Below are 16,570 nucleotides of genomic sequence, written 5' to 3' on the forward strand. Positions count from 1 at the left end.
AGGAAAGGTCAGCTTTTTCAACGGTTTTTTTTTTAAATAATACAGTCAGCGCAGCTTTGGGAGGAAAAGTTCTTTTAATGTGAAAAAATAAACACTCACAGCGGGAATCAAACACGCGATCTAAGGCTCGCGCGCGCTGTACAGTTCAGCCAAATACCAAAGCAGCCACCAGCAGTTTTGTTCTCTGGGTGCTTATTAATATATTATACCTGTTTTTTCATATTTTCTATGTAAATAATACGAAGTTCATGTCGGGTCAATGGGTGCTCAAGCCCCTGGCATGATCCACGTGGATCCGCCACTGATCTTTACCACTTTTAAATTTTTGAAGAGTGGACTTTGACGTAAGAGACAGAGATGAGGCTCAGCAAGCTGAAAAGCGACTTGGAGCTGAGAGGAAAGTAGGCTCAACATGCTAAAAAGAGCGAGTTTTGATGACCCCGGATCTATACATACACCACATGCCAAGCAAAGGAGTTACAGGCGCTTGGATTACTCTATACACACTGTTGGAACGGAAGGAATTAGATGGGAAAACGGAGCTTGGAGCTTATTTTGGAAGCCTCTGACAACATGTTTCAATTGCAAAAAAAGGACACCATACAGTATACCGCCATGGATATCATTTAAGAAATTGCAGAGCAACGCGATTGAGGAAGAGGGTTGTCTAGAAACATAGGGGCATCGCGCTACCTCTATGGCCGATAATGATGAGAATGGGAAAGTCACAAATTTTCCTAAAATTTTGGTAATAATTAGCTTTAGTAATACTCTAAGCCCTGATTTATTTTGATTAGCTTGTTCTGAATTTGAAGATTGAACTTGTAAGATTCGGAGATGATCTTGGAATTTCCTTAGATTTCGAAGATGTTAGCTTCCTCTTGAGAATTTTAGTAGTTTTAGGTGTGCTTGTTTGATTGTATAAGGGTGATTAGGATTTTCTAGTTATTACTACTATTTTGTTAAATATTGTGTCTAGCTTTCTATATTTTACTTGCTTTATTAGTTCTTAGTTACTAATCTTATTTATTATCATCTCTGCAGCAAATTAAAGTTTGCAGCTCAATGGGTTTAATTGAGAGATAGGAAGCCAGAGCAACTCGATGGGCAGAGTTTAGTTAGTAGCCCAAATCATTATATTACGATAGGTAGAGAGAAGACAGTTTTGCAAATTGACTCACCAAAGTTTAGCTCTGATACCATGTGAAAAAATCTTAGCTCCAACCAAACCTTAATCCCCTGTTTGGATGGTTGTTTCCTCTGGTTCATTATTGTATTGTTTTCATTGATACCAATTGTCATGTTTGTTTCTGTTCTTAAAATTATGTTATATGGTGTTGTAAATCCGTTGTTATAAAACCTTGAAAAAGCCCAATTTTTGTAACTATGGATTTGGTGGTTTATGCGTGGTTACGTATGTCATTTATCCATTATACCCCTGCTTATTTTTTAAAGATCTTATTTTATCCTTTACCCTAGTTTTATTAGTATATATAAACTAGTGTGTTCAATTTTGCCTCCAACTCCTTCTAATGTGAGTAGTGGTCAGTTCCTCCATCGGTGAACTCCTTATTCGCCCATGAAAAAGAATCAAGCTCGCACGTGAAGCATGTTTAGAACATAATTTAGTAAATAAGAGTGTGCGCTCTAGTAATCACATACTGCAACTTGATCTCACTGTCACACATTATCAAAAAGAATTTATACGTTCCTGATTCATGCAAAAGAATCAGATCCGAACATGAGGAAGCGCATTGAAAATATAATTTAGTAAATAAAAGTGTGCTCTCTCTAACGGCTTAAACTAATTTTAGATAAAATAATCACACACCTCGCACGTAACAAAACAACAAAGTACGTGGAAGATATATCTTATCCTTCCAATTATTTCTTTTCGATATCATTGCTCTTATCTCATGAGTAAACATACAAGTAACAGTAGGAACACACATTCGCCTGTACTATTTACTCTCTTATCTTATTCTGCACTCAAGAACATTTATTCATAGCTATTACACACTCTTCTATCTTATTATAATATCATAACAAGAACAAGTTTTTATAGTTTCTTAGCATCTGATGATTTCAATCAGCAGAAATATTCACACATGCAAACATATCCCCAATGAATTCCTTTCCATTCACACTCTCCTGAGGAACTTCCTTCCTTAATGCAAGTTTCCTCACAATGAGCAGACACAGAGCATTGTCCACTAAATGTAGAACTAAATTGCTTGCAGATTCCATCCTCCACAGCTTCAATATCTGTACCCACGCACAAAAAAAAAGGGAAGAGTAAAAAGGCAGAATGGAAATTATATTCCCCCGTCTCAATTTATATGATATTATTTGATTGAACACGGAATTTAAGAAAGAAACAAAAATATACTTTCAAAACTTGTGGTTCACACCCAGATTACTTTAACATTTTTAGAGATAAATATATAAATATTTAGACCATTTCTAATAGTTTAAATTTTACTACCAGAATGGCTAATTTCTTACGGACGTCTCATCGGAAGTTAGCTTGTCGGTAAGGCATTTCCAATGGAGATGAGCTACATTTCCACAGAGTTCGTTGGAAATAGCGATTTTCTGGTAGTATAATTTTAGATGAAATGGTTACACAATTCAACATACTATAAAAGCAGACAAAGACTGTTTTCAAGTCCCACTGTTACAGATTATCAAAAAGAATTTTTCATGTATTTCGTCGACATATCTTAGAAAAGAGTCAGTCGCAAACCTACATGGGAACACATGAGATATATACGACGATTACAAGACTTTAACACTTCCTTTAAAGTGAAGGGATCAAGTAATGGAAACAAAGCATTTGCTTCCAACTTCTTTTCCTAAACTCACCATTTGACACGAGGAGTACGCAAAAAAGTATAATGAGAAACCTAGAGAAGCAAACATGAGATTCAGCCATATTCAAATTTCTCCTGATATCAAATTGCAAAGAGTTGTATGAAAATTGGAATGAATAGCAGATACTTATAGGAATTGGATTCTTAATCAATTCGAAGTTAGAATTAGTTGATTCAAGAAGCAACAATATTCTTGGTATCTAAATTCCAAATCACCATGAAAAACATCGAAAAGCAAATTGTTTTAGCTGTTTTCAGCCTTGTGCTATTTGTAGTTTTCTGTCTCATAATAATGAATTAATCTTGATTCCTTCAAGCTACAGGGAGCCAAAAAGTTATTTTTCGATATTTATATATTCGATTTTAATTATATAGTCTGGCCGTGTAAGATTTTTTTTTTATGACTATCAATAAATTTTAACATGCGATAGCAGGTTAGTTAATTAATCCATCCGTCCCAATTTATATGAGGGTTGACCTATTTGGAGAGTCAAACAACTCTTTCTTTGACTATGATTCTCTCCAATTCTTTTCATATATTGTGAATTATTAATTATGCAGACTCATATATAGCACTTTTTATATAGTTTTCAAATATGTAAATTTTATTATAAAATACTCGAAGAATCTATGTTTGAAATTTTAGTCAAAGAAAGAGATGTTTCACTCTCTAAATAAGTCAATCCTCATATAAAATTGGGACGGAGAGAGTACTATTTTTATCAGATTACCCATTAATGCTTACAACAAATTTATATGTAGTTACCTTATGGCATGATTGTCTAAATATTTTTTATACCATAGGTGTATGTAACTTAAGCTATTATATTTGACTTATATTTTACTAGAAATTACGCATGCTTGTTTCGTTTATGTTTTGCTTTTTGACTTTTATGTATGCTGGAATTGATACTTACAAAATCTTATCGAGGTAAGATTGTTGAAACTGACAAAAAAATATGGTATATACTGAACATAACAACCAATACAAACACAAAGAAAAGTCCAATAATTAAGAGAAAGTTAAACGGAAAAAAAACAGAATTGTGTCATGAGTTGATCTCATATTTATCAAGGTAATCATTTTGAAGATACCAAGAATTGTGCTTCTACAATCAATTAATACTATAATATATTAATTGTTGATACCCAAATATATTGTCCCTATAAATATATGCTGTTAGTAGGTTGATACCCAATTCCCTATAACAAACTTCTAGTTATTTAATAGAAAGAAGAAATTAATTAAGGTTGAAAATGGCTAAATATTATGGTTGGTACTCTAGGATTATTCTCGTGACACTTCTTAGCTTGCTTCTCATTGCTTCAAATGGTGCGTCAAGAAAAAGGATTTAGATTTAGGGTGTGTTTGGTATGAAGGAAAATGTTTTTCACGCAAAGTGTTTTTCTAAAAAATAAGTAGCTTCTTACTTATTTTCTAATGTTTGGTGAGTATACAATAAACATATATAAGAGTGAAGGTGGGACATATGGGTTGGGGTAGGTTAGGGTAGGGGGAGTTGGGGGCCGGTTGGGGTAGGGGTAGTTTGGGGTGGGAGTAGGGGTGCTAGGAGTAGGATTGGGGTTGGGTTGGAGGGTTGGGGCAGGGGAGAGGGTGGGTACAGGTCCAGGAGCGGATATAACCAGAATGCTAATTATGAAACTTGTTTTTTCTATAGAAGTTATTTTTCTGATTTTTATGAAACTTGTTTTCATAATGAAAATACCTTTTAAAATATTTTGACCAATCAAACTTGAGAAATTAAAATTGAAATATTTTCTAAAATGTATTTTGTTTTTCCATATAAGATACACCCATCATATAGTAATACTAGTATGAAGAACTTTGATACTATTAGTGAAATTTAGTCAGTTAGAATAGGTTACTCGTATTTTTCTTATCACCATGTCAGATATGTTGTTTTGAATAACTATTTATTATAGGACGTAAGTAAACTTAATCTGTCGATAACCTATATGTCGTCAGTGTAAAAAGTTAAAGAGTAAAAAAGTAAAAGCAACAAATTTGCTCCCAATTTTTTATAATGGGCATCACAATAACTTTATTTCTGTTTTTTTTTTCTTTTTCTTTTTCTTCTTTTATCTTATTAATTTAATCTTTTTTTTTTCTTTGCAGATATTGAAGTTGTGAAGGGTGCTAGTGCTGGTTTTTTGTGACACATGGTGTAAAAGATTTGATGGGCAATGTTGGAGTGGAGACGATTGTACCCTTGTTTGTACACAGGATGAGGGGTATATTTTTGGAGGGGAATGTTTGTGGAAAGGGATATTTAGGGGAATGGCTTGCATGTGTATCTATTCTTGCTGACTGAAATAATCAAAACAAAAATAAGAGAGGGTAAAAATTTATCAATATTTGCATCAAATTAAGTACTTTATATGTAAATATCAGATGCCAATAAGTATTTACCATGAGGAAATTGCTTTCGGCCATTTGTAATTATTATTTGTGCAATAAAATTGAAATCAATAAATTATAAATATATGTATACGAGATACATTTTTTGTTTACTTAGTAGTTGTGCTGTTAATGATACGTTTGGTCTTGTTATGAAGTGTAAAAGAGTTCTCTTCCTCCCTTGCATTATTTCTTTTCTTTTTCCTTCTAATTTCTAGAAGTATATATGCAACTAGCTCCTCAAGACGTAATTAATTAGTTGTCAAAACAAGATCATGTAGTTTCTTGGAGGTTGCTTTGATGTAGAGATTGTAATTAGTTATTACTCCCTCCTTCTCAAATTATTTGTCGTGGTTATTATTATTATTATTATTTTAGTTAAAAAGAAAAAAATTATTCAACCAAAACTGAGCGTTATGTACAGACCAGTCCATTGGACTATAGGACCAGTTTCTCATCAAAAACTTAAACACATAGTAAATCTATAGTCAGAGTCTGCTAAGAGAGATTAAAAATAGTTGTCTCAAATTATTTTTCGTTTTAGAAGTTCAAGACATAATTATTTTCTTATCTTACCTTCAGTATAATTTTGTCTTTAATGGAAATGACGTATAAATAGAGTAAATGTAGAGAGATTACATTTTAGACATAAAAAAAGGTAAAGTTTAATCAAATATCCCTTCTAATTAATATTTTTTAAGAGGCGTGTCAGATGAAAAAGCCAAACAATTCAAGACCGAGAGAGTATATGTCAACAAACAAGTGAATTGATTTTTATTACAGTAAACACAGGGCTAAACAATCAAAGGTAGTTTCATCTTTCCAAAATGCTTACAGTTTTCTTTTCAAACTCTTGCAATCAATTTTCCAGAACAAAAACAAGTTTACAGTCTTGACTTAGCACTTTTCAATTATTTATTTATTTTAAAAAATAATAAAAAATCTCAGATTCTAAGTGTCACAACAAAAAAACAACAACAACAAAAAAAGTCAACAAGGGAGAAGTGAGGCAAGTAAATACACAAATGGTCTAAATAGTTCACACACAGAGTTTCTTCTTCTTTTTCAAGTCAGTTTTAAGTTTTCAAAAGCAAATGTAATGCATTCTTTAAAGCAAACAGAGATACCTCATGGATTTATGTAAGGAAAAATCTAAGTAAATGAAAATGAAAAGTTGAACCTTCACAGAGTTCCCTAAACACTACATGTTATGCCAAGTACTTTTTTTTTTTGTCAAGAACCAGTTTTACTAATCAAGGCTTAATCACTATTAAAGGAACTTCATCTAAATATAGGGTCCAAAACAAGCAATCAAGAGAACCAAAGAACACGCAATTTCACAAAAAAGTTTAAAGTTCTACTTGTACAGTTTTAGTAGTCTATTAATTAAGTAAGCTTAGTGATCAATGGTAGGCAAAACAAGATTCATAATTTCAACTTCAGTAGATAATTCAAGTTGCATTACAACACTTAACAAGAATCATAAGGAACAGTCTTGACACATGAATGAATTTTACTCAACTTCAAATTTTCAGACTTGAGAAAATAAGCAAAATTGCAAGTTATAGCACAATCTCCAATCACAATTTACTACTCTTAAGTCAAATAGGTTTGTTTCTTACAATTTTAGTCTTAAGAGCCTCGTTTAGCAAATAGCAAACTCAGTTTTTCTCTAGAACAACCAAATGGATTCAAGACAGTGCCAAGTTACAAGATACCACATAGCCACAATTTATCACTTCAAGGTCAAAAAAAGGTTCATTTTAATCCCTATATGACTTAAGTGATTCAAAACAGGAGTAAGTGTCAAAACAAAAGGGAATTTCTAATATTTTTGTTATCTCAACTCTTAAGACTTCAACTAAGCACACATAAGCGTTTAAGAATTGATTAGGCTTCATTTTAACAAAACAGGTTCCCATTTTTATTAACTAACTCCCATATTAACAATTTATGATATCAAGGACCTACAAGTTATATACTAAGTCATTTTCAACCCTATTAGAATACTCAGTCAAGCTTGATAGGTCATAAGACTCATTCAGTTCCTACTTTTTCAAAACTTCAAATTACAAATCAGCTTCCAAATATGACTTAAGGCCATCTTCACAAAGAACTGTAAATACATTATTCATAAACCAAGTTGTAAAGGACTTAGCACTAGTTTTGTATCATATTTTAGCAATCTAGATAGTAGAGGGATGACAAAACATGATCAACAAACCCAAAGTAACTCAAAGTATCCAGTTTTCAAATAAAGACATTCAAGACCATCAAATAATTCCACAACTTCATTTAAAAAGAGAAATTTACTCACCTAAAATAGTTTTCATATATCAAGCAAGTATAATACCCTTAAATGAATTTGAAAAACTACTAGTAATCACATTTAGCTAGTTTAACAACTAGAAGTGGTCCAATGACTAAATAAGCCAAGGTAGATCACTTTATATCTTTAAAAATGATTTCAAAGTCAAAAAAACAGTCTCAAAGCCATATTTTTTTCACACAAAACACAGAACTTAAGAAGGGTAAAAGATTAGAGCCTAAATGTAGATCATTTTCAACAAAAAAATCTTATCACACCTATTTAAAGCAACTACCTCAAACAGAAAACTTAAGAACCTTAAACCCTTCCCATTTTAGTTATTTATTCTCATTTTTTTTAACCTAACAAGTTATAATATTTACTTAGTATGACATAAACTAACATTTAATCAATTTTTGCAACTTTAAATGATCAAAACAAAGGCAAAATCATCATCATAAAGTAAAAACTGACTATTTATCACATTCTAAACAATAAGCAAGCTAAAATAGTAAATGCTTAAAACTGAAAGTAGAGATAAGATTGAAGAAAAGGGTTTACCTCTTATAGGGGCAACCTAAAGATCAAATGGAAGGAACGGGATCAACACCTCAAATACCAAAACTTAAACCTTCGGAAATTACCCTTTTTTTTATTTAATTTCTCCTATAATATCAGTATATCTAAATTAGTATATATGGAGTTTGTATTTGTAATGTTCTTCTTTGTATAGTAGTGATATATTAGCAGGGTTTTTAGTATATAGGTGGTATATCTAGCAGTATATAAGGAATGAGAGATATATATATGATTCTTCAATGCTTAGGACTTTTCTGTCTGGCCAAAAAAAAAAAAAAGCCCCTTTCGAATGGCCATCTCTTTCTATTTATAGGAGTATCAAAATAGGTTTTAGGGACAAACCATGGAAAAAAACAAATCCACAACATATTTTCCCACTCATTTGAAACCTAATTCGAAAAAATTCCAATTTCAGTAACAACTCAGCAAATTCCTCAACGAATTTGTACTAATTGTACTATTACCAATCAAAAAATAGCACATATCACACAATATAACAAATCTATATCCTAAAATCCAAATAAAAATCAAGAGAATCAGCAAAATACTAGGATAGAACACTTAGTCATCAATAGGACAAAAAACCAGCACATCCAACGTATTGATTGTACAAATAGGATAGAAACCCTTAAAATGGTACTCAAATTGTACATATTTTTTTTTTGAGAAATTGCCTTGGGTCCTCTGTTTTAGCACGTGGTGCACAAGTTAGCCAAGGGCTTAAAGCCCCCCCCCCCCCCCCCCCCCCATGGCAACCACGTATCAGAAGACCCGAGCAATCTCAATTAAACCCTTAAATTCGAGCCCATTCTGTGCGATTTACATGAAGAATAACCTGGGAACGATGAGAAAACAAGACAAAGGGTAAAGCCCTCAAAATTCAGGCAAGAAATAGCCCAAAATTCCCATGGATTGGCCCAAACGAATGAAACCCTAGTATCGCCTGAGAAGAGGAGAGGTCAGGTAAAGGAAAAATAAAGAGTGGGGGTGATGTGTATTTTAATAAACTTCCACCCCTTTATTTTTTATAAATCTCCCCCTCTTAGTTTTTAAAATCATTTAAATTAACCCCCTCCTTCCCTAATTTAAATTAAATAAAGGCTAGGTATTATAAACACACATATAACTAAATAAAAAATAATTATTCAGGCTAATTAAAATTTAAAACTTGTAAATTTAAAATATTAGCTTTAAAACTGTAACACCCCGTATCTTGGAACTAAGTTTAGACTCATATCATTAGAGTTTTAGTGGAAAAACTGATTGATAGGCCTACTTCGGGCAGCCGTAACTCCTTGATTAGTGGGGAATTTGGGAAAGTACCCTTAATGAAACTTGTAGTATGTAGAAATACCTTTCTAACGATATAAGGACCAAGACAATCAGAGATTGGAACAAGGAGATATGATCGTCTCAATATGGCTAATAGTAAGGCACTTAAAATTCGATAGAATCGGCTAAATTTTCGATACGTCTGTCTTCCAGTAAAATTTGGTGAAAATCCGTTGGGAATTTAAGGAAACTTAAAACATTAAAGTTGTATCCCTTTGAAATAGCTTTCCAACGGTATATTGTGGAGCCCAAACAGAGCTCTGTACAAGAAATTATGTCCATTTTACCGAACTCTGTGCAGAACCGACACCCGTCGCTTCTCGGGGCGCGTGAGGGCGCGTGGTAGAGCGCGCGACGGCCCCGCTTCGCGGACCGATCGCGCAACTCTGAGTTTTTAGCTGCAGAATGTTGCGCGATGCACCCGCATCGTGGAACCATAGCGAAACAGGTCGATTTCCGGTTAAAAGTTGGGATTTCGCGTTTTAAGTTATATTTAACCTTGGGGTTTATTTTTCTAACAACCCTAGTCACGAAAAATCACCCTAAAGTCAGAGGGAACAAGTTTCAAGTCTCAAGAACCATACAAGGTAAGTTTTATCATGATTCTAGGTTCAATTCAAGTCCCTAATCTCTTTCTAACTTGAGTAAACCCTTCTAATCAATAGAGTTGTGAGTTGAACATTATTGTTAGGCGTGGAAACCCTAGACCTCGTATTCAAGAGGATTGAACGTCAAAAAGGTAATGCTTCTACACTCCAATCATTCATAATAGTGAATTGATGAGTTCTTGGGAGAATAGTAAATGGGTTTAGTAAAGAGAATTACACGAACTATAGTAGGGTTTTGAATTATTGACTTGAGATTGTTATAATGATATGGGTGATGGAGAATGATGTTCATTACATCTAATTGAGATTGTAGAATCACCTAGAAGTAATAGAATGGGAATTGGGTGAAGAAACACCATTAATGGAGATTGTGGAGCTTTATGCCCACTAGGTGTTTGATAAAATGCTTAGATGACCAAAGCATGAATATTATTGCTAATATAGAATCCCTTTGGCTTGTATTGAAATAAATCAAAGTTGAAAGGGGTGACGAACATTGTATTACGCTCAAAGGCTGGAATTAAGGTATGTGAGGCTAACTATCTACGTTAGGGAATATTCATGATTCTCCCTACGCCTCATTCTTCATACTTGTCAGAAATTTGACTCAGAATATAGTTAGCCCTAGTTTCATGATATGATATAGAACTGTTATCTTCTAGGGTTGCAGTTACAGAATTCGTTCATGGTTGTCACTTTGAACATCATGAACTCAACACGTAATCTTTATAGACTTATGCATTATTATCACATGAGTCTCAGTCAGTGTATAACCAGTTATTTGCATGAGTCCCATAATAAAAAACAGTTATCATGCTATCAGCTATAGCCAGTCTCAGTTTTATAAATTGTTAATGTTGAACACCTGTACCTGTATTTTTGGGCCCTAGGCCACAGTTTATGCATACGTATTGCTTGGCCCAGAGGCCACAGTTTCTGTGCACATTATTTGGGCCCTAGGCCACAGTTATATTTACAGTTTTACTGGTGATTCTTCATCCAGAACAGGGAGTACTTCAGCTTCTTGCTTTCCTGTTTAGTTCAGTTTCAGTTTCAGTTCTAGTATTTTATTGCTTCAGTTTCTTTACATACCAGTACAATTCAAATGTATTGATGTCCCCTTTTATTGCTTGGGGGCCTGCATCTCGCGATGCAGGTAACGACATACAGGTTGACGATCCAGCTACTTAGGAGTGTTCGTATCAGCTACTGTGGTGAGCCCCAGTTTCTTTCGGGGTGATATCAGTCATGTAGTTCTCACAGCTTTCTAGACAATTACCTTTTTGTATTCATTAGAGGCTTCATAGACACAGTTCAGACAGTCAGATATTTGTTATGTTGGCCTTGTAGACAGTTATACTCAGTCGTTCAGTTGTTTTGGTTTAGCCATGTTGGCTACTTTCAGATATGTTCAGATTGTCTAAGTATTTCCTCATTATGATATTTCAGTCTGACGTTTAGTTAATCAGCATGTGTTAGTTTTATTTTATAAATTAGTTATGTTTTGGTATCACATGTTGATTCAGCCAGCCAGTTGGTTCGCTCGGTCACATGAAGTCAGGCGCCGGGTGCCGTGTTACGTCCAGGCCCAGGTTCGGGGCGTGACAAAGCTTGGTATCAGAGCCTTAGGTTCAAGTGTCTTAGGGAGTCTATGAAGCCGTGTCCAGTGGGGTCTCTTTTATATGTGTGAGGGCCCCACACATATAAACAGTTGACCACCAAGACATTCAGGATTTGTCTCATTTCTTTCTACTCTAGATCGTGCCATGAAGCTTAGATCAATAAGTAACTTCTTTTCCTATCGAATTACGTACGTTTCGAATGTGCAGGCGACGAACAGGTAATCAAGGCCCAATTGAGGTTGATTATCCATAGAGGTACAATTGTGAAGTACTTGCTGGTAACAAATGAGACTTGAGGTGTTATTGAAAGGTTAATAAAGTGTAAGTTTCCCAAGAAAGGGTATTGTATAATGAATGGGAAGTTGAATGCTAATGATGTTCTTGAAAAAGGAGAATGGGATACAACAGGGAGAGGATATCAGAGAAATTAGAAAATGAGCTAAGTCTACAGGAAACGTAAATCATGGAGGATCTCAAGGAGGTGGTGGCAGACAGTTTTCTACCGGAGGTCATCAGGACCCACTCCATCTGCAGCTAGTGCACTAGTCTTGAGGTCTTGATATGATCAAAAAGGCCAGTTCAGCTAGAAACAGATTTTTAGAGCACCAGCTTCACAGTGACATACCAGTGTGAGCCACAGAAGTTTTCAAATCTTATGTGCAACAAGTGTTATAGGAGACACCAAGGAGTGTATCGTTTGGGGCCTTAATATATGTTTCGGTGGCTCCTATTAGTTCTCAAGTTCAGCCAGGTTGAAATACAGCTAAGCCTGATATTTCAGTTCTCAGTGAAGACTGCTTGGAAGCTTCAGCAGGTCGTCTGGATAAAGAGGCATCCCCAGTTATCATCACAAATGAAATTTTCGTACGAACTATGCTTGTTAAGAAAAGAGGTATGTATGAAATAATAACCATGAGCAGACGATATTAAATTTTCGGGAATGATTTTAGTTTGTTTAAGTTAGTCAGATCAGAGTTAGAGAGTACGATGGTTGTAAATTACTATAAGAAGTAATTATTATTATGAGACAAGAAGATGTGACAGTTCTCGCTTAAGCTATGTGAGTAAGTGTTCATCCCAGATGTGTATAGTCTGATATGATTTTGAAGTGTATAGAAAGTTTGGGTTTAGTTGTTCCAATCTTTCGTATAAGATAGATGAAATTTTGTTAAGTGTGATCTATAGTTCAGAAAGATAGTATACGACCACAGAATAGCGTCAGATGATGAGGGAGAGTTAGAAATAACTTAGGTTATTCAGAGAAAAATAAGAAACTATGAAGCTAGCAGGTGATTAACAGAAAAATAGTAAGTAAGTTTTGAGTAGATACAATGCATTAGCAATTTCAGCAGAACTAGTAGAAGTATGATTTGATTTCCTTAGTTAGATGAACATCTTAAGTGGGTGACAGTTCGGATACATCCGAATGTGTGTTAGAAACCAAGGGCTTAATTTAAGTTTGGAGTAGCGTGATTAGTGGAAGAAGAAATCAGCTAAGCCATAAGAGAGCAAACTACAGAAGAATAACCTTTAAGAGTTGTCAAAAAGGGGTTGTCCTAAGATTTACAATGTGAGCAGAGTTAAGTCGTTAAGATGGAGTATGCCAGTTATGAATACAGTAGCAACCTGTTCATGTAAGTAATTTAGTTTTTCCCAATGAGAAATTGCTTAGAAGTGAGTCGGAAAAAAAAAGTCGTCAGTGTTGTAGAGTACAAAGGAATTACAGAAGATAAGGATCGTTAATTGGATCCCATCAAAAGAGAAGAATTTGTAAGTATAAGATATTAGCCTTGGTCTAAGGGGGAGATGCATAAATCGCCAGTAAGTCCAGTGAGATAATTGAAGACCCGAAGGGAGAGTATGAGATATGAAGAACCTCAGTTCATTTAAGTTGGCATAATGAGATAGTCTCCATAAGGAATATGCCTCATCTTAGAGGAAACTCGAAGTGAGTAGAATGATCGTCGAACAAATCGTGTCAAGTTCAATTACTATCGATTAGGCGATCACAGAAAAGTTATAAGATCATGCCCAGTTATGTGTCACAAGGGTAGTGCCATTGCATGAGACTCTAATCTTTAGGGTGCTAGTCATAGACTTAGCGCACAGTAGTACTATGAGTATTTTAGGAAGTATCTCAGAAAAAAAAGAAATCAAGTATGAGAAGTACAACTCATGATTTAGGCAGACAAGAGAACTAAGGTGAAAGAAGTTCACCGCTTATAGGAATTCGACTTTTAGACTCTGAAGTGGGTGGAGTTATTGCCCAGAACATGGCTTATTCCTCCTTAGTCATCGAAGTTAGAGAGAAGCAGTTTGGTGATTCCTACTTGCTGTCACGCCCCGAACCATGGCCTGGACGTAACACGGCACTCGGTGCCTGACTGCATGTGACCGAGCGAACCACATGGCTTGCTGAATCATCATGATACATAACATAAGCGGAATATAACGTGAATGCATGATGAGCCTTTATAAAACATGGTAAGTCATAATACTTAATAAAATACTTGTTTAAACATGAGTGAGCCAAAATGGCTATACGACTCCAAATGTCTGACATGACATAACTGACTTGTCTAGTCTATGAAACCTCTATCATGAGTCTGACGGGAAAACATACTTACTGGGACAAGGCCCCCAGCATACCTTTAGATGCAAAACTAAATAGAGAAATACAATGTCTAAACCCCGAATGAGATGGGGCTCACCAATAAGCTGGTACGAGCAAATCCTAATGATCAGAAGCGTCGTCCTGTAAATCCGTACCTGCATCGTGAAATACAGGCCCCCGGGCAATAAAAAGGGGACGTCAGCACATTGAATGTACTGGTATGTAAAGCAACCGGAAGAAACAACATGGGACATGGAATAACATGATAAGAGCTGCAACTGAAAACTTGGACATGAACATGAGCATGAGCATGAGTACATAAACATGAAATTGAAACTGAAACTGAGTACTGGAACTGAACATAAACATGAGTACTGTAAGCATGAGATAATCTGTAATACCGACATGATCCACCACGGGGAGAAACGTGGAGTCTGATCTCTGCCCGATCAGCTAAGCTATCTCGTACCTTGCCGGGGCACGAGACATGAATCTGACATAAATGGATCCAAATCTCTCAATAGGGAAAATATGAAGGAATCGTCCTATCTGGGCGGAGCGATCCTTATCCTACGTTGGCATACGTAGTTTCAGGCTATCTGAGCCTTCTTGGTATTAATACAACTCCCGAACATGAAAATAATATAGTTGGCTAAGAAGCCCATGACTTTCGTGAATTAACTGGTACTTGTCTTGTAATCATGATTTCACGAAATAACTTGTAAACATGTTCTTGATTTATGGGTAATACAATAGTTCAGAATCATATATTTGTAATTGACTTGAAAACATGCTTGTAACTTGCAAAATATAATCATACAGTTTCATATGAACATAATGAGAACACATGAGGAAGAATTCATGATTCATGGATTGAGCTAGGATTCCTAATATCTGTAATGGAAGATTAGGAGTACAATAACGAACATAGATACAAAATTCATGTACATACATACATAATTATGGGCTACCAATATGTTGGGTTTAATGCCCTAGGATTTGAACTTCATAGATTTTAGGAAACGGATCATGGGGAAGAACGTAGAGATTCCCACATGTGGATGGAAGTTCTACATACCTTAACTTTCCGCTTTTGAGCATATCATAATGTCCTTCAATCCCTTCAACTTCAATCTATAGCAATACAAGCCATATGGATTCTATATTAGCAACAATATCCATGTTTTGTTCATCTAAGCATTTTATCAAACACTTAGTGGGCATGAAGCTCTATAACCCTCATTAATGGTGTTTTCTTCACCAAATCCCCATTCTATTACTTCTAGCTAATTCTACAATCTCAATTAGATGTAATTAACATCATTCTTCATCAACCATATGAATACAACAATCCCAAGTCAACAATCCAACAACTCTAGCATAGTTCATATAATTCTCTTCATCAAACCCAATTATTATTCTCCCAAGAATTCATCAATTCACAACCATAAATGATTAGGGAGTAGAAACATTACCTTTCAAGAGTAGTAATCACGAAATCAACACCCCCAAGTTCGATCCTTAGCTTAGAATGACGGCAACAACTTGTACTACACTTTATCCTTCACGAGCTTCGGGATTCGGGGCCTTAAACTTGGTTGATTTTCTACTTTCTCTCTCTAATTTCCCCTCTCTCTCACTTCCTCTCTCTAAAATCTGAAGTTATGGGAAAAAATGGGGCTGCCAGGGTTACATTTCCCTTATATACCAAGGGGAAATGGGTTTGACCCAACTTGAAAACGGGTTGGGACCTTTCTGTCTTAAAACGTCCATATCTCCCTATCATGATGTCGCCTGTGAACCCACAACCTACGGTTGGAAAGGTATTTCAATTATCTACAACTTTGATTCTTTGAGTTTTCCCAAATTCCCAAGTTATGATAGGTTTATGGCCTCCCGAAGTCAGGTGACCCGAAACGTACATACGAACCAAGATACGGTCACTGTTACGGTCCCGTAACACGAGGTACGGACCGTAACTTGGTACCGTACCTTGGTGAAAATTTCCAGTGAGGTTCTGGAAATTTTTGGTATGTTACGGTCCACTGTTACGGCCCGTAACACGTGTTACGGTCCGTAACGTCACCGTTACGCTGACAGAATTTCTAGCGAACAGTCTTCAGTAAAATGGGCATAACTCTTTGTACAGATGTCCGTTTCACCCCCGTAAGATACCGTTGGAAATCTATTTGAAAGGGATACAACTTTAGTCAAG

The sequence above is a fragment of the Lycium barbarum genome, chromosome 7 (assembly GCF_019175385.1).
Source record: "Lycium barbarum isolate Lr01 chromosome 7, ASM1917538v2, whole genome shotgun sequence".
NCBI lineage: Eukaryota > Viridiplantae > Streptophyta > Magnoliopsida > Solanales > Solanaceae > Lycium > Lycium barbarum.